Below are 20,811 nucleotides of genomic sequence, written 5' to 3'. Positions count from 1 at the left end.
CGCTGCATAGCGTTTCAATCAATGAGAGACACAAATGCATTATGCCATCGTTTAGTTAATGAACGACATGTAAAACAAAATAACAGCGTTTTCTTTAAAATTTCATACCATCAGGCTGTCAGTTGTTTTAATATGTGTGACACTTACACAGGTTCACACAAATCATCTCGTCACATGGCCACTGTGGATAACTTCTGTTCCCCTTTTTATCCAGTTGTAGAAAAGAGTTGAAGGGGGGGGGGGGGGGGATAAGGTTAATTTTAGAACATGTTGGAAGTAGCCAACAGTCTTTCCGAAGTGTTATCATCGTATCGATCAACTAGTCACCAGATTTGTCTTAACAAATCGTTTGCACTCGTCTGCAAGTCTGTGTATATTTGTACAATGCATGTTTTATCCAACGAACAAAGTGTCATTGTGACTGGCAACTATTGATCAGCAACAGTGTTTGCGAAATGAACGTATGAAATGAGGTTCTACTTCCGTCCGCTCGATAAATTGCATCCCATGGTCTACATTCGAATTGTTGACAGGCATAGTTTCTTATCACTCTCCACAGAGACATGCAGTATGTGCAGCACACTTTAATTCACAACTATCGTCACTCGTTTATTAATTCTTTTGGAAGTAACAATGTCTCCACACGGTAGCTCGCAGAGTCCCGAGATACCGCTAGTACACTCATCCGCGTCGTCGGAACCCTTTGGCTTGTTCAACATATAGTAATCGTTACGATTGGTGGTTTTACAACTTCACAGACTAGTCTACTTCACAGACATGAGGTCTGTCTGACGTCTTAGTCATCTATCTTACTTTATTAACAACCTCATTGGCTAACACATTGTCAACGCAAAATCTGACGCAGTGAGTGTGTATCTGATGAGTGGCAAAAACACCCGCGAAAATTGAAATTCTTAATGATAGAGCCTAGTACTTGATGATTGTCTATCTGCAATCTCATTGGCTGTATTCTTATTTCAGTTATGTTTCTCCGTATATCAACAGCAAATCACTTTAAACTCAGACATCAAATATAATGTATGTTGTTCGTCGAGTATATTTACGTATATGAACACATATTAATAGGACCTTGAACGATCTGCTATTAAACACACTGGTAATGAAATTAGTGAGATGTGACCATTAGATGGAGCGTCGACACGTCAGGACAAGGATGGCAATTTTTTACGGACTATCCAATGGTCAACAAAATGGTAGGCACATAGAGAGAGCAAGGTCGTGTGAAATAAGACGATTGCCCCACACATTTATTTCAAAATGCTTGGACAAACATGCTTTACAGCAGACACATTCGTTATGACCAGATATTGTCAGGCCAATGGTGACATACCCATAAACATTGTTTTCTAGCCTCAATATCATTTAGTGTTCAAGAACAATAGGATCCCCGGATGGACTTACATGTAATCATTTAGACGAGTGCGACGACCATATATGCAATTAGCACATAAAAACGCCTCTTTTCCATTTAGTCATTCATTGGTTTAATAAGGCCGGTTATTTAGAAGCTCACGCATGTGCGCTGGCTAATATGAAGACATTCCGCGCCAAACACTAAGTAAGATTTACAATTTATAAATCATTAAACAATTTAATCGGCGCCGGATGCACTTTTTATATTGACTTGTTTGGAAGATCAAAAATAAACACGAACAATTACTTTAATTTGCTTAAATTAATGCCATTACATTATCGGTATATACCTGTAGGTTGTTATGTGCTTGGTGCATATCCGAAAGCCACAAAACTCATCAATGTTAAAAGAAAGGAAAGACAGTGTCATATATTTCAATTTAATAGCATACAGATTAATCAAAATGGTCATGTATCACACAATAGGAAGGTTCATGTGCGAAACGTTCTTATTGTACAAGTAATAAGAAAGTTCCATCACTAAAAGTAAATGACATTGTGTGAAACCAAGAAAAGGATGGACTCATGCATTTACATTTGTGAAAACCATTTTCTTTGAAATAATTTCAGCATATATTACCTTAAAAAACCCATAGTCATCACCATCAAAATTAGCAGGGTTTGGCTACAAATTCACTGCTCTAGTATGCTAATTGACATTAACAATATGTATCAGGTACTATTCAGATTGTTCTGGAATTATTCTGACCCTTGATGGTTACTGGATCTTTCATGTTATGCTATGTCAGTAAAATTAAATCATCAAAATGATTTGTGCTTTGTGAATACATGAAATATGACATCTGAAAAAATGGAGCAATTTTTTTAGGCTTATGCTTATACAAAAACATGCAAAAAATATCCACACTGAAACAAGAGCGCTGCAGAGAGAATGCAAACAAGAGTCTGTTTTTTGTTTGTTTGTTTTTCCTCCATAAGATGATTTACTGGTCAATTACTAATGCCCTTGTCATACCCTGGCTAGGAATGAGCATTTTGTCACTAAAAAATTGTGAATACAATTTCATGTGAATATTTTTAACAACTATTATTTTAAGTCAAGTTACAGATTTTCCATTACTTTTTTTCAATTTTTGAAGGGGCATTATGAACTCGATAATTAATTCAGTCAGAGTAGTAGTTAGCCTTTATACAATTGTGCATACTGTTACAAATCACAAGTATTAAATGTTTCATAAGATTATCATTAACAGTTATTAAGTTATGGTATAGTTCAAGTTTCTGTATGCTATTTCAAACTATCAAGGGTCATTACTTGATATTACTTGATATTTATTAAAGAAAGATTTATGGGCCTTGCTCCACATATACATAATGTCTCTAGTAGCATATGTACAAACTTTCATGTGAACTGAACATAACAGTTTTTGGTTATAATGGCCATGGTTTAAGTTTTCTGCACTAGAAAGGTGATGACTCAGATACCAATTCCATGACAATTAAACTAGACCTTTTTTCTCCCAAAACAACCTAGACAAGCTAAAAATGATGCCATGATTCTTAGAAAAGTGGGGATGACTCATGAATGTAGGCAACTGAAAATGGTGACAAAACTGGCCATGTGTAAAACAAGGATAGGAGGAAATTACCACCAAAATTCTTTTTACCAGGGAAGATGACTGACCGAAAATCCAAGTCCTGAAAATTTTATTTTAGTATGAAGGATATGGTGTCCAAAACAAGGGTTTAGGGGCTTCAACTCCTGTTAAAATTTGTTTTTAAGGTCATTAATATTTGTTTTAAGTTTCTTCTTATTATTCTTAATGGAACTGCTCAGCAAGAAAAAATCTTTACAACTGTACCGTAGTGTGAGATTGAAACTCCAAAGTCCAAAAATTCAGGATTAATTCTGAACTTTTATCTTCCCTATACATCAAAAATGCAATTGCAACCAAAAAGACTCATTATTGACTATGGCATAAAATGGTAGGTATCCGGAATAAAAAAAAATGGCGGGTGGGGTAAGCGGGGGCGGCAGACCAGGGTGCAATGCGGTGCTCGGTCGCAATGCTGCGCGTAAACTGCTCCGGGCACTATCCCCAGTGCTGTAGAATGCCAATGCGGGTGTATTGGCAATGTATTTTTAAGTACTTTGAATAGTTCCATTAATAGTTAGTTATCCATGGATTAATTTATTTTTGTCTTCGGAAGACGGCAAACAACAGGTTTTCAACTTAGCCGCAGATACGAAATTTGATGCGTGTCCAAAACAGGTCGAATAAAACACACAACAATGTAAAGCTCTCGTTGTAAAAGTGACCTTTAGACTTAAAAATTATCATTATATCAATTTAAGACACAGCTTATGGCCAAACGGATGTGTATTGTGTTCTATGTAAACATTTGCAATCCCCAATTCGAAACGTATTTACATCTCATTTTATGTGCTACATAATGACTTGTCTGTATTACACAGACTGTTGAGTGCTACCGAAGTTCGTTGTATTAAATTCGATAATAGAAACAGCAAGTATATTTAACATTTTTTTACTTTAAATAAGCACTATCCATCTGAAAAACTTACAAGCAAAGCGTAAAAAGATGACAAGACATAAGGGATGAGCAAGAACTAACGGTACTTAGTTGAACGATAGTCCGGACGATCAGGGTTCGGACATACAACGAAAGTTTGGAGAGCATAAAATGCAAGGAACAAACGATAAAAACTGGAAAGAGCGCAGCAAAGCTGATGTTCTCGATGTTGTTCAAGTCAATCGCCCTCCTAAACTTGACTTATCAAATCCTCTCAATTTACAGATTCATACATTTTCTGGCAGTTGAAACAAATAGATTTTTCTTTCATGCTTTACGATGAAATATGGGGTTTTAACAGTGAAATAACAACAGTGAAAATATCAATTTGATATTTTCACTGCAAAATAAGGAGTGAAAATATCAATTTTCAGAACTACTTTTAAAATCTTTTGTTGTTACATGTACTTGCCTTGGTCAAAACAGAACACTGGACTTCAGTAAATTATGTCAAAAAAGGTTAAAAAAAATAAAAAAATATTTTATAAATTTAAATAAATATATAATTGGAAATTAACAACTTACCGTTTATTACCGGTTATCCCGTTTATCAAACATTTTACTGATCTTTGAAGCTGAATGTTCGAACATTTGCTTTCATTCCAAACAAATTACAGACAAAAACAACTGTTCGAACATAAATAAAAATTTATAGCATCGATCAAATGTATTTTGAACTGTTAACCGTTGTAGCACGTAAAATGGGCTTCCTGGAGAATTCACACAACAATTTATCGGATAGATCCGATATTTTTTACCCCACCCACATCTCAAAATGTGTCAACAAACTAGCGTGGCATTTACTCTTCTGGAAAACAAACATTTTAAAGCGAAACAGACTGGACAGTAAGATGACTGTATATTAACTTACTATAAAAACACGCGTATATGCAGTCTTAAAACTAAGAAGAATGGTTAAAATCCAATGAGTATCCACATTTGTTTTGCTAACACATTTGACCTTCCAACTTTTCATCCTATAAATAGCGGCGTAGTAATTTGGTTAAAATAAAAAGTGTTTTCATTATTTTTTGGAACATTTGTGCACTAATAATACTTCATTTTTTACTGTTCATAAAGCTTTGCAATAAAAAAACGAGCGAATATTAAGCTATAAGAATGAATAGCAGAGAACTATTTCTCAGCAAACCGAAAGTAAAAAAGTTGACAGCTATAATTATGCATGAGGGGCGCCCTACGGGTAGCGGCGTAAAGCCCACCCTTTTCAAAAAGGGGGTAATTCAGAAATAAATAAAAAACAAATAAAACTCCGAAAATAAGCATAAAAGAAACAGAAAATTTGTTTATTTCAGTGTAAGATCGTATTTTATTTCACTCGTGATCATAAAAAAACTACATTTTCACTCGTGGCTTCGCCACTCGTGAAAATATGTTTTTCTATGACACTCGTGAAATAAAATACGATCTTACACTGAAATAAACAAATATCCTCTATATCATTTTTAACACACAAGCAGCAATGTTGCTGTACTTCGTAGAAATACATTTGACATACTACACAAACAGAATTTTCAACAACCTTATTAATTATTACGGTTTCATTTGGCTAATGACTATTATTCCTCACATTTTTTTGAACAACGGTAAATAAGGCCAGTGCGTTATGGTTGTATTTGTCCTTAAAGCTGCACTCTCACATATTGCAGGTTTAGACACTTTTTTGGTCTCAAAATCGGCTGATTGTGGAATAAATGCATTCAATTCAGCCATAATATACCTCTTAATAGAACAGATCTCAATTGTTTGGTAAAATATCGAAAATTACATTTGTTTAAGGGTTCATAGCTACATTTTAGCCATAAAACATCAATTTTCGAACGTAAATAATATAAACTGAAAGCAGTCTTAAATAACTGGCGTGCGTTTCAGAGACGATCGTTAAGGTGACCGTTAGCTGATTTTGGTAGGACGACAAAAAATACCGATCGGCACCGTTTCAGAGACGTAACGTGCACCTGCTTTATCGTTAATTCTGATCGTAAACCTACGACCGGTAAGAGGCACTCGTTAACTTAACGATCAAGATGACGGATGAAGTTTTCCTCCATATCAAAGTTTACTTTTATTTTTTTATCAACATTTGAGAGTTTTATATTGCGTGTAGCATGTTCCCTGGTATAGAGTTTTTCAACTACAGTCGAAACTCGATGGCTCAATATTCTAGGGACCGGCCAAATTACTTCGAGCCTCGAGAATATCGAGCCAAGCGGGATTGCTTACAGAATGTTATTTTTTCATTTGTTACATAAAGTCTATTTTACCTCGTTTGTTATTGGCTACGCTATCTCCGCAAGAGAAGGAAGAGTATTTATTGGGCATAGTTACGCACCCTAAATTTCGTAATATGACTTATTCGATTATTAGAAAATATCATTTTATTTTTTATGTATAATAAAAATACATTTATGCGAAAACAAGCAATTGTAAACAGTGGGTAACACAAACATAGCTTAAAAGTTATATCAAAATGCATAGTAATTTAGGGATTGATAACAATTAGAGACATAACTTAAAGTGATGGCAAGTTTATTCAAACTGTTAAACCATTTAAATTCGATAATAATTATAATACCAGTCAAGCAATTTTAATCGATTAGCGCGTTGTGCTAAATCAAGCTAATCAAACAAATCAAGGCGTGAGATTCTTAACTGAACCCGCAAAAATGACATCGACCCAAGCAACCAAATCAAAGTGTGAAATTCTTGTTTGGGACCGCGAAAACGACTTCGAGCGTTGAGAAATATCGACTCTCAAGATATCGAGCCATCCGATCGAAATTTATATGAACAAAGAGTAAATAAAAATCGGTCCTTTTAATTTGGTTCCAGCCAACGAGGATATCGAGCCATGAGATATCGAGCCATCGAGTTTCGATTGTATGTCTAAAAATAGCTGAAAACAGTACGAAGATGTTCTATTTCCGCCGTTCTGTCAAAAAAGGATTTTAAATGTAGAAGATGTAAGCTTTTTGTTATATTTAGTTAATGTGCTGAGATTGTGTACATCTAAAACATGGAATATGATGTACAATTTGATTTGGTTTCATTGCTGTTTAATATGTCATGTAAAACATTTTCTTGAAATTCTTCAATTTCGGATGGTTTTTAATTCGGATAAATAAATGCCTGTACATATTTTGTTGTAATATTACCGGTCTTTGTGGCATGTAGTCAGTGAATTATTAAACCGTGATACCATTTTATCATGTCATAATATAACATAATTATTTTTCTTATTTTTACACATCTAAAACTGATGCTAAATATGTAAATAAACTGTACAGTAATGTAAACAACACTGTCACAACAAATAAGTTGATTATTGGCACTTGAATAACATGGACACTATCAGGTGACAATGTAATCATTTTGAAACTTGTTTTAGTAAGGTATCATATGGTTTATGTAGAACTTTTTAGTATATGTACGTATGTGAGTTTTCAACTGCCAAAGGTTAATTTTTGTCTTTTTCAGTCATACCATTTGATGCCAAGTGTACAATAAAAACTGAAATGAAAATTGACAACAGGAGTGTCATGGTCTTGGTGGAAAATGCTGTGCTCTTCATTGTTCCTGTTTTCATTTTTTTTAGTTTTTTTGCTTGTTAAATTTTTTTTTAGTTAATTATTTAAGGATTAAAATTCGACATGTTGCATTTTATTGGGGTATGGTTTGCAATGGGGCTGTTCAAAATGAACTGCGCCATTGCATACCATACCCCAATAAAATGCAACATGTCGAATTTTAATACTTATTTTTACATTCATTTAAATCTACATTTCTGCTAAAATAAATTGATTATTCAAGAGCATTTTCTCTTTTCTTTCTCTCGTTGTTCTCAACGGTGGGATGAACACTGCAAAAAAATGGCGTCGAAACAAAATGCAGCTGCCGAGTTATGTTGCGGTCCGAATCGAGCTTAATGTAAAACTTTTTCAATGACATCACTCATGACGTCATACAAGCTCCCGTTATAGAGGTTATTTTGAACCAACTGTTTTTGCATTTTCGTGACATTAAACAGCATTTTTAAACACAAACGTTTCTTCAACTGTTCCAGCCATCCTGCAATTATCTACATTAAAATCAATCAAATTATCGCTGCTTATTTTGTTTACTGCAGATTAAAGTTTTGCATGTTGCCAATAATTTTACTACGATTTCATTAAAAAAATAGTTCCGTAGTAAAAAATGCCCCGCCCCTTGGTATTATTGCGCCTAATGACAGAACAGAAGTATCGAACAAACGCACGCGATATCGATGGGAAATGCCATTGCACTTTATACAGAAATAAAGTGCAATTGATAAACAACAACCATCGTTAAGGAATGAAGTGTGAATGTAAATATTTCAGGCTGGTGATAGAAAACTATCAGGAATGCTTCAACACGGCCTGTAAACGCCAGCTCCACCACTTTACGATGGTTTAAAGAAAAAGAGCAACTTTTGTATTCATTCCAAAAGTGTTAACTTTGTATAATACTTCAAGCGCAAAACATACTCGATAGCGCCACCACTACTCGACAGCGCCACCACTAGGGCAACAGCGCCACCACTTTTATAAATATGTGCATTTTTCCTTTTTAAGAAATGCTTATTAGTTTTGTTGTGTTCCGGCATAGGTACTTTACATAACAGTTATGGTTTCATGCGTGAGAATGTTCTTACGGGGTGTGTGAGCACTGAAATGTACTTGCTACGCAATCAGATCTCAAAAGATGCACAAGTCTGATTCGGGAGAAAAGCTCCTAGCACCACAGTTTGCACAATATTGAAACGAAATAGTAATCAGCCTACAGTAGAAGTGTTCTTACACGGTACCACATTCTCCGATTTTCGAAATATGTTCGTTAAATGAAATTATCAAATAAAATATAAATCATACTCACGTGTGTTCATGTAAACATAGGGCACAGCTCCACCACGGAAGTGTCGACAGCTCTTCTTCTTTGCACCACCGTAAAGTGGTGGAGGCCGTTTACAGGCCGTGTTCAAGCTGGCAATGGAGGGAAATGTAAAAGTAGGTAGGAAATGTTGAAATGCAATAGGATATAAACCAATTTTATGAAGAATACAATAAGATGAATTTGTATATTGATACAATGTTGGCCATCTTACTTTGAGCAGTTAACTTGTATAACATAATTGTTATTTAACATGTTAACATTTAATGTTTATATGAACATTAAACAAGAAATAAAATGTGACCAGCATTTTCATAAAATATGCAAACTATTTCAGTTGAAAAATGGGAATGTAAATTATGTGTTAGTTGTAGTTTAACCATTTAAAGGCGTTTTCATAAATGTATTATATTGTACTGTATTAAACAATATTTTATAACTTTTTTGTCTTTTCAGGACACTGAGAAATCACAAGGTTTCAAACATCTAGAATATGCTCACAGTCAGTCTTCAAGATACTCACCTTAATGGTTCTAGTGTGTTTTAGGAGCCTTTGTCAGAACAGTACTTTATACCTACGTACACTGGAGAAGCCAGACCCAGCAGATAACTACAGATATATTGACACAGAACATGAAATTCATTGCATATCCAAACACAACATAAGACTTTAAACTGTTAAATAAATAGGCAGTTAGGCATTTGTGTGTAACCTTCATTATTTGAAATGAAATTTCTTATATATATATATAATTTTTTTTAATTTGACTTTTTATTTAAAAGCCATTAGCACTAGATTTTCCAATTATATATATATATATATATATATATATATAAATATATATATATATATATATATATATATATATATATATATATATATATATATATATATATATATATATATATATATATATATATATACAGTTTCAACTGTGATGTATATCCAGTTTTACATATTTCCCCTAAGGATTAAAACACTTTTGAATTATATAGGAAAATTTAAATGATACATTTATTCAATCTTATGAAAATATATAAAACACACACTACCATGGTTGATCATGTAAACCTTCATACTATCTTTTATAGAAATTAAGTGAATCTTTTGATATTTTTGAATACATTTATTTTTACTTTGACTGGCTCATGTTTAAACACAGAATGCTATATAAAGTGTATACTCCAGTGTATATCGTAACATGATTGAAACAGATAATAGATAATATTTGCATGAAACTCTGAACACTTAACCACTATGGCAATCTGCACCAGTTAAGATACTTTTTGTTGAATAATGTGTTTTGATGAGACGAGCTTGTAAAATAGCTGTATTTCTTTTCGTCATTTTGTGTATTTGAAGCATGTCTGCAAATGTAGATTTTATCATGTATTTTGAATGGATCTGAAATACTGTTTATTTAACTGTTATAACAACGATTGACACAATAAAGATGGATTTATTAATTGTCTCCATACAAAAAATCCAACCAGTCAAAATTGTATTTTCGAACTGTTTCCCAATACAATAACTCTCAGTCACAGTTTTGGTGCATAAACGTATCAACTTTACTCGTTATCTGAACTAAGGCCGGTTGTTGATGATTGGAATCAGTCATCATCATCATCATCCTCATCATCATCCTCATCATCATCATCCACCACAGCCACCACCACCAACAACTTCACCACCTTCATCATCATCCACATCACCAATCATCAGCAACATCTACGCATCATCATCTCGTCATGATCATTGTCTTCAACGTCACATCATAATTAGTATCATCATCTTAGTCGTCGTTGTCGTCGTCGCATTATCATTATAATAATCATAATATCCGTCTTCGTCGTCGCCGCATTATCACTATCGTCGTCATCGCATCATCATTTAAGTGTCGTTGTCACATTATTATTATTTAATCATCATTGCCATTGTCGTCGCATCGTCATGACTATCATCATCAGCACCATGCTGCACGTTTGCTTTTACTTTACAGAACATTAATATTACGCATACTATGATATTTCACTTAACAAAGACGAATTTAAAGTAAAATCACCAGCCTGAAAAAAACAACGTATTTTGTTGTCCAATTTTCATTATAATTACACAAATTTTAAAGGGAGCGTCGGAACCCGCCACTGCCCCCATCACATAAATCCCGGATGATGATGTACTTAAGATACAATTGTAACATAAATAGCAGATGGTTAATCAGAATAGAGACTACGAGTTTGTATCATTTGTGTCAATCATTATAAAAAGGAGAGTTTCATTAATTGATTCCCTTCAAGAGATTATTATTATTATTATTATTATTATTATTATTATTATTATTATTATTATTATTATTATTATCATTAATAAAAAAGACAGGTGCGCTCATCAGGTTAATATGACGTAACGTCATTTCACTTCAGACTGGGTCACTCGCTTTAACGCTGTGCTTTATCGTTATTTTTGACGTACGACCGGAGAGTTTACGAGACATTTCTGAAACGTCTTTATGATTATCGTTAAGTTGGTCGTTATTATGATCGTAAATTTACGATAATGGCAGATCGTAAAATCTATCGGAAATGCACCTCTGGTTTCCAGACATTTACGCAAACATTGGCTCATTCAAAGACAAAAACTAACAATGTTGTCAAAACGATAAATCTGTGAAAGAACAGCTTTAACTTTATTTTTATTTGAAGATAAGTTCCTTTCCTAAAATTAAGCCACTATTTCAGATTGATTTTGGATTTGCGATTTCACGATATTTTTCATTTACAAACGAGATAAATTTTCATAAAATTGTACTTACAATTTAGTAATTCACTAAAACCTTGAATAAAGTATTCAAGAATATAAAAAAAATCCTATTAATATTCGATTCCAACAAGTTACGATCTCAGTCATTTAGTCAAATGATTAGAAAACGAATATTTTTCTGAGTTTTCCAATTGACAAGTAAAAATATTAGTTTTTTGAAGAAAGGAAAAAGGTTTCTTTTGCAAATGCCGAGTTAATGTGTGGTCTTGGTTTATAAACTTTAAAAAATACACACACACACACACATATATATATATATATAAAGAGAGAAATGTGACTTGTGTGTATACATTGAAGAAAATAAAAACAAGCGGATAACAACCGGCCCTGTGGGCCTCCAGTTTGAAAGTGTACAATAATTTAGATTAAAGATGCATATTAATGTTAAACAGACTTTTTATAATTTTGAAAAATTATAAGTAAGTTATGTACAACAATAGCAAATGTTGAATTTCAGTGTTCCTACATTTTAAAAGTTTATCATGAGTAATAAGATTTTTTTGATTTTTTTTAACTATGTTTTATTCAAGATTTGATAATAATCAATAATTACTAAGCGCAGGAGGGTTGATATGTCCAGGTTACCGTATAAGGCATAGAGACGGTTTAAAAGTTAAAATAACAAACACAGTGTTCCTCAATATCTCCATTTTCAGTCATCAATCATTTACCAAGTTTACATAATTCCTGAGTGTTCTGAAAAGATAAATATTAACAATCATAAGATAATGAAAAATAACGCATTTATAATTTTAGCTGTCTAAAACACGTAAAAAGTCTAATATCTCATATGATATAATCATGTGCAGTGGCAGATAAAAATTAAATGTAGATGATAATGAATAGGTATAGATGGTAAGGGGACTCGAGACCTCCACCCATTCGAGTCGGGCATGTCACTAGTTGAAACGATGTGTCGCTGCAATATACTTTTAAGATGGCTTCTTTGTTTGATTCTCGCCATAAAGGAGGTTATTAAGGATAAGGAGGCACTGATGGTTCGAAAATAAGACTTGGCATAATTGCTCATAATTTCTACAGAACAGAAGGAAATAGACTACGGTTTCTGATTGACCACAAGAGCATAAGAGTGAGTCGATGAGAGAGTGTCGATGGAGGTCATGTTTTAGTGAGCTAGTTAGGTTTTAGACGTGGAACGGGATTTAAAGCTAATTTGTACGCTACAATGGACGGCTGTGAGACAACAATTGGAGAAAGGTGACTCCATTCACGAATAGCAGAAGAAAGAAATGATGTTTGGTAGAGTTGAGATTTGCAAGGAATTGGTTGGATCAAATGGTTGTTTCTGAAAATGTATCTATGATTGGGCTGGTCATGAAGCAAGAGCGATAAATATGTTGGTGTCAGCTTATGTTTCATTTTATACAAAATAGTAAGTTTACGTTTGCTGCATTGTAGAGTTTTGTTATATTACAGTATTTTTTGGCACGAGTTATAATTCTTGCGGCCTCGAGTTGTAACGCCTTAATGTCAGCTTTGAGATGCTCTGACGCATTGTCCCAGGTCACGTCACCGTACTTAAGCAAGGAGCGAATGTTTGTAAGATAGAGTTTTTTTGAGGCAGTCTCTGTTAAGGAGAAATGTAAGTTTTCGAAGGTAACAGAGTCGTTGCCAGGCTTTATTGACTTTTGATGTGATATGAGATTTCCACTTACAGTCGTCTAAGAGGGTTTATTCTAAGTGTTCAGAAACGGGATGTTATTGGGTATTATCAAATCATAACTTAAGGTGGTCTGGTTTGTTTATCTTTCTCGAGAAAAGTAGTGTTCTCGTTTGTGCAGGGTTAAAGGAAACAAGCCATGCCTTATACCAATCATGCGCAGCTTGGAGGTTAGGGTTTAGAATTTCTGCGGTCATTTACAATCATAAACATTCTAGTGCCAGCAGCAAATAGTCAGATGAGGGAACGGATGTGGGTAACTATGTCATTGGTATAGATTAGGAAGAGCAAGGGTCCAAGGATGGATCCTTAGGAAACCCCGGCTGAGATGTTTGACCAACTTAAGTGCACGTTAGCGATGACTACTCATTGATTACTGGAAGACATGTAGGAATTGAACCAGTAAAGTAGACTACCTTTGATACCGAGATGCTGCAGCTTGGAACGAAGGCCCTTGTACCATACACGGTCAGAAGCCAAGGAATCACAGCAAACAACACATACCTCCTTACCTTCGTCAGTGGCCTTATATATGTCATTGTAGATGTAAATGAGTTGATTTACCGTTGAATCTCCGCGGATGAAGCCAGACTAACAGGATTTGAGAAGGTGGTTAGAGGTGACACAATTATAAATGTGTTTGTGTACACATCTTTCCATTAGTTTGACAACACAGCTAAGAAGGGAAATAGACAGACGGGTCAGATTCATATAGATCGGGGAGACATTTGCGATTTTCCAGTTAGAAAGGAAGTGTGATGACAATATCAACTTCGAAAAGAACAACGATAGGGGAAGCGCAAGGGAATCAGAAATTCTTTAAGGATTTTCGGACTGATCATGTCCGGGCCACAGGTTTTAAATGGATTGATGGTTGCAATGGCGTCTTTGACGTCTTGCGGGGAGATGACAACTGATGACAGGTTGCAGTCTGCACGAGGGAATGAAGCAGTAAGAGAATGGTGTTGGTCGTAGACAGTGGATTGCTGACAGAAGTACGTGTTCATTAGAATTACATTTTCCAACTCATTTGTTGCAGTGATTCCATTGGCTATTAGTGTGGGAAGCGGATTTGATTGTTTTTCTATTCAATAGCAGTTTTGTTAACTTGAACCATTCTTTAATACTTATGTTTTCGCTGTTTATTCGTTGAATGAGCTTGTTTTGAAAGTCGAGTTGGGCTTTGCGTTTTTCTCTTTGGACATCATTGCGTTTGCGTTTAAAGTTTAACCATGCGGTTTCAGTGTTTGTCAACTTAGCTTTTTTGTAGAGTCTTTTGCGTTTACGTATAATTTGCGCAGGTTAGAGGTGAACCAAGGAATGTCATTTGGGCGGATGGTAACAATTTAAGATGGGATAGGTTATAAGGCTGCATTAAGTAAAGTTTGATTTAGTAATTCGAAAGCTCGGTCTAGCTGATTCTGATAGTTATCTTGCTCCAATCATTATTTACAAGTTCGTTTATAAAAATGTCGAAGTCATTCTGGTCGTATCTCCATATTTTCCTTTTAAAAGACATGAATTTAGGCTTATTGAATTTTACAAGGTAACCGTTGGACAGTGGACGCGCACAAGGTCAGGTATAAAAAGGGTCCGCTGTGAAGCTAGTGATAACATGTTCGGGATGGTTCACGATCATAAGATCAATGAGAGACGATGAATTTTCAGTGCAGTGGGTAGGTTCAGTAATAAGTTGATGTGCGTTAGAAGATGAAACAAGTTTTTTTTTAAAGAGGGGTTTAAAACATTGACATTAAACTCTCCTGCTATAAGTATGGTATTAGAATTGCCTGTGAAGGCGTCGACGATGTTTTCTTCTAAGAGAGACGAGTAGTCGTTATTAGAGTTCGGGGTTTAAAGAAGCCTCCAATGAGATTATTTCGGTGCTGTGTAGTAAGTTCAACACAGAGAGGTTCAAGATCAAACAATACGAGATCAGACCTAGGAGAACACTAAATACCAGAACTAACGTAGATTGCAATCCCACCACCATGTTTACCTAGTCTTTTCGGGGCAGGGGGGTCTAAATTGTAAATAATGATACCGTTATTGTCTGTGGAATAACGGAGCCAGGTTTCGGTGAAGATGAGCATATCCTAGGACTGTGCAACTGTAGAATATTAAGTTAAGGTAAGATGCTCATGATATTAAGATGCGTATCACTGAGGCCAGAGTCGATGAGACACGAATTGGAGAACACGGGAACGCTTATTGTCGTTGATGATGTTGATGATGGGCCACGATTTGGATGAATGTCACCTGCAATGATAAGTTACATTACGAAAAGGTAAAGAGCAACGGCAACTTCGAGACATAACAGAACGTTTTGAGTGAAAATGTGGTTATCGTAAGACTTATCCTATGCATTTATTCTATAACTCTTTGAAACAGCAGTGGATATCCGAGATCTATCTTAAAGAATTAGATAAGTAACGACCGAGCCGGTAACACCTGTAGCATAGGCTATTGGATAAAGTAGTTATATAAGAATGAAGTGAGCATGGCGACAATTCATATGCTTTACGTATAAAGGGGCGCAATGAGTATATTTAGTCAAGTAGTTATATAGTTCGCGCGCGATATATAGATGACAGATCTGACAGGATCGTTCGCTTGTAGAAGATGGTAGAGGTCACGGGCTACCTTGACTGGATAAAATGGTGATTCAGAACACATACTAGTAATGATTTCATAATAATGGTTGAGTATGTAAAAAACACTATCGTTTAATTGGACAGTAGAAGTACATGAATGGAATACAGAGAGGCATTTAAAATAGAAGTTTACAGCTGTTAAAAATGGAAATACTAGGTATTATGTTAGTCAAAGACGCCGGGTTGAATGTGATTATGTCTAAGGGAAAGAAGTGTGATTAAATATTTGCTTCGTATAAACAATAATTATTTCCCTTGCATGTAGAAAACTATGCTATTAACAAAAAAAAACCACAGGAAGTATACAGTGAGAACTGCTAATATTTATGCAAAAAGCTACAGAAACAAGCCCAGTAGCAAAATGTTTAATCATAAACAAGACTAACATTGCTAAGGCTAAACAATCTTAATTTGTTGCGTGTTGTGTTAAGGTATACCAAAAAAAATCTGGTTTTATTTTGGTAAAAGAAAGAGACGGTAAAGAATGATAAAAAAGCACTCGTAAATCAAGCGGAAAAGAGAAACATATACAATAATGACAAAAGCAAATGAGCAGTGATTCATCTGAAACGTTTCTAGTTCATTTTCAGTAAGGATTTAAACCAAATAATGTGTTTCGAGTATTAATAGTTAGGTAAAGTCAGTAGGTGTAAATAGATACATGTATACTTCAAGAATTAAGTCGAGCGACCTGGGGTGCAGCGTGACGTTTGAATTCATTGAGCGAGTCTGTGGTGTTAATGCGGCGGACCGTCAAGTCGTTTTCTCTCACGAGGATCTTACCGTCGGCGGTCCAGACACTAGTGACGTTCTTGGTCTTCAGAAGACTGCGGGCATGATAAAACATAGGCCCTTCTGAATATTGCCTTATGAATATTCATGTTTATCTCAGAGTGAGGCTTACTGAGCAAGCTATCTAGCTGCTTACCTAGAAACATGTATAGCTGACCATGGTGAAAGCATAAGCACCAACATCTTTTAACAATCCTGATTTTTTAGCCTTAGCAATGGTAGTCTTGGATTTAATACCACATTAAACCTTCATTTTTGTTGACAATTATGTAAAAGATAACAAAACAAAGTTCTGGAAAAAAATCGAATGATAAAGGTTTTAAATACTATAGTGAGAGCTATATCCAGAATCCAGAATCCAGAGGTGTGTTACTTTATGTTGTGTTACGTTCGTTGCTTATGTATACTGACCAGGCCTTTAAATTGCAAACCATTGATATAGAACTGTAAAAATTGATCATCCAGAGCCTGTTTATAATTATCTTAACCCTGCTCAATCCCTAATAAATTATGTAATCAGCAGCTACTCATACTTTCGCCATCTAAGCCAGAGGGCTTATCAATACACATCCCTGAGGGTTCTCTAATTACAAGGATGGATCTGATGGTCAGAATTTGATGGTCAGTGGTTGATTTACCATAGTTTTCATAAAGCTTTTATCTAGTTATATTGGTTTGTAGTGTCACCATACAAAATGTGATGTATTAAATATTTTTGTTGCAGTTTCAAAAACAGATAATGGGTGTAGATTGGATGGAAAATGCTACAGATCCCAAAAAAAAATGAAAACCCACACCAGTTAAACGTATATATTAAAACAATTAAACAGACATGATGACATGCATGTACAGAGACAATATATCAAAACCAAATAACAAATGAAGAAATATAATATACATATTATGTTGTGTTTTTATTTCTCTCAAATGCATGCGTTTATAAATTAATATAAACATCCATAATGATATAATTTTATAATGAATGCACTGCAGGTATCCTTCATGAATGACGAGAATATAGAGATCACAAGCTCATGGTGTTTGTGCCTTATTGGGTTGTCAGGTGTTTGTGGCCATGTATTGGGAGCACTTTACACAATTGCCAAATACAAGAAGCTTGACACTTCCCTGCCACAAACCCATCATGTACCAAGAGGACAGTATAGAATGAAACTAATGAACTATCTAATGAAAACCTATTGATGCCAAACATTTCAAGTTGAAGTTGCTGATTGAGATTTTCATTTTCAACTTTCTGGTCAGCTAGGTCTTTTTGCATCCCCTAGATAGTATCTTCTTGTATTAGTGTCAACAGTTGACACCTGAACACTGAAAACAAATGAATGCATATGCATGTGCATGTATTGAGTTTGTTTAGATGAAACATTACTGCTTATTATATAGCATTTATTTTTTCATTTCAATGTTTAATATGCTCATTAAATATTAAAGTTGCACATGTGTTATTTTACTTTTGTTTACATACCTTTCATCTGCCATGATCTTCCTCTTCAATGCTCGCCTTTCTGGTTTGTCACTGCTCCAATCAAACACAGACGGTGCATAAGTTGGCTTGAGACATTCCCGGACTAGTGTCCATGCCCGATAATCGTCTTGTTTGAAGTGTTATGAACAAACAACCATCATGGTGATCTGAAATCAAATACTTGTTCATCAATGCTGTTTAGCATATATATGGTATTTCTAAGAGTCTGCACTGACCCACATAACTTTATTGATAAGCATTGGTACTGTTTCCTTTTGAGTGTTTATTACTTATATTTATTTTGAAATGACATGCTTAAGTGTTACCTTTTTAAAACAATTCAGCCAATAAACATGTGTCTAATAACAAAAGTTTTCAATACATTGTTAGACAAATAGCCTTAAGTTAACAGAAAACAAATTGAATTTACCTTGAAATGTTCTCCTTCACCTCGTCTTATATTCACAATCCATTTCGTTTTCATAATTGCATCTTTAGGTACTTTATGGAAGTGTATGTTATTATAATACATAGAATCTGAGTTACATAAAGGTACACAGCAATGTAAAGCAGATTTTCCACTGAATTGATTCGTGCTTGGGCTTATCAGGTGGTCAGCCATTGTGTTTAGATTCTTGTTTAGTTAGTTTCGCTCTGGTTATGGAATGCAAGGTATGCATATAATTTGAGCTGCGATCCCTTGTCAAATCTTCGTTGATGTAGACACCAATATGACCTGATGCTTTCAGCTTGGTTTCATTCAGATAGCGGCGGCAGATGCAAAAGACCCTGGTTTACCCTTTATGATGTTAAGAATTTTAACGTCAGTGACCTCGCTTTAGGTTTCGGGGATACCAGCGACTCTCAGACAATTTCTATGGCTATATTGCTCGGCCGCGTCAGCCTTTTGCTCCAGCTCGCTAACTTTTACCCTGAGCTTGGCATCGTCCTCTTCTAGTGCATTTATCTTTGCTAAAACCCGCAACATAACAATGTTGGAGACTAATGAGGTAAATCTGGATTCATGTCAAGTGTGTATCGTTTTTTCGAGCATAGTGCCAGTTTTTCGGAACAAAGATCGGAATCGCTTAGCCAAATGTTTGTCGCCGGTTGCAGGGCAGTGTTAGTGTTTACGTCATCAAATGTCTCATTAAATGAGGATATGGTTAGTTGCGGGGAAGGGGGTTCATCTTTTGTTTTCTTTAAGTCGGATTTGTTAAATGGATACGACAAGTTTCGCTTTCTGTCTGGTTTAACTTGAGGTGTAGTTGAATAAGTGATCATTTCACGCCACGCTTACAATTACCATCAGTATAGATGAAGGATTTTTCAGCGTGGGAGTAACGAACAAGTTTGTCTTATATGTCCTTTTATTACAGGTGTTCAAATGGCATGTTTAGTAAACGAATAGGTTGTTGCTCATCCTAATTTCGTCAGACATGACTACATTGCTGTATCATAGTAATAAGAGACCATATATACGGTACATAAAAATTATTTTGTGTGTGTGTGTGTCCGTGCGTCCGTGTGTGCGTGTGGCGTGTTTAAAATTCCTCTCATCAGTGATTATGCATATAAAATTAACGGTTAATGTATTTGTATGTGTGCGTGCGTGCGTACGTGCGTGCTTGCGTTCGTGCGTACGTTTGTGTGCGTGCGTTTTCTCAATTTCACTTATCGGTGATTATACATATAAAGATAGATAGCATTATGAAATATTTAGATTTTGATTTTGAATCATGAATCCACATTTTCTATACGACCATTGTAAAATAAAGGAAGCTTAAACTTAAGATATTCAAAGCAACATTTTTGCTTTCCGTTATGGGCTAGCTCTGGCCCTAAGTGTTTAAAAGTTCTGGGGCGAACAATAGGCCGACGCAACGGGTGATAAGCCACAAACGATAATAACCGTTATAAAATATATGAAAACAAGTATGATATAGAGGATATTTGTTTATTTCAGTGTTAGATCGTATTATATTTACAACCTAACTTCCATTCCTTTAATGAACTGCCTTCCGGCAATTGCGTTTGTCAATCGATGAACGCAACATCTTCGGATATGTTCGGATCGCAATTCATCGTATTACAATATACACGAAAACTATTGATCTTGTTTGTTTTGTGTCAGCAGGTCACTTAAAATATAAATCAACATTTTAGAAAGTTTTGATTTATTATATGTTAAATGTATTGTTGCTATAAGTTTTTCAATTTTACGTTTAAAAGTTAATGAAAGTTCAAGTGATTGATCTTTTCCCGCGTTATTGTGACGTCATTTGCAAACATGTTGTCGGATTAAGCATGCCCGTATTAAGATTCAAAGGTGTCGAATCACATTAATTTTGATAGAGCCTTATTTTTGGACCAAACGCAGGAACAGAACAGTGATGATGAATTAGAGTGCAAATGTGTGTTGGCGATGCATGTGCATGGTGTTTGCCAGCAAAATCTAATCACC

The sequence above is a fragment of the Mya arenaria genome, chromosome 3 (assembly GCF_026914265.1).
Source record: "Mya arenaria isolate MELC-2E11 chromosome 3, ASM2691426v1".
NCBI lineage: Eukaryota > Metazoa > Mollusca > Bivalvia > Myida > Myidae > Mya > Mya arenaria.
Note: the sequence above shows the minus strand (reverse complement) of the source record.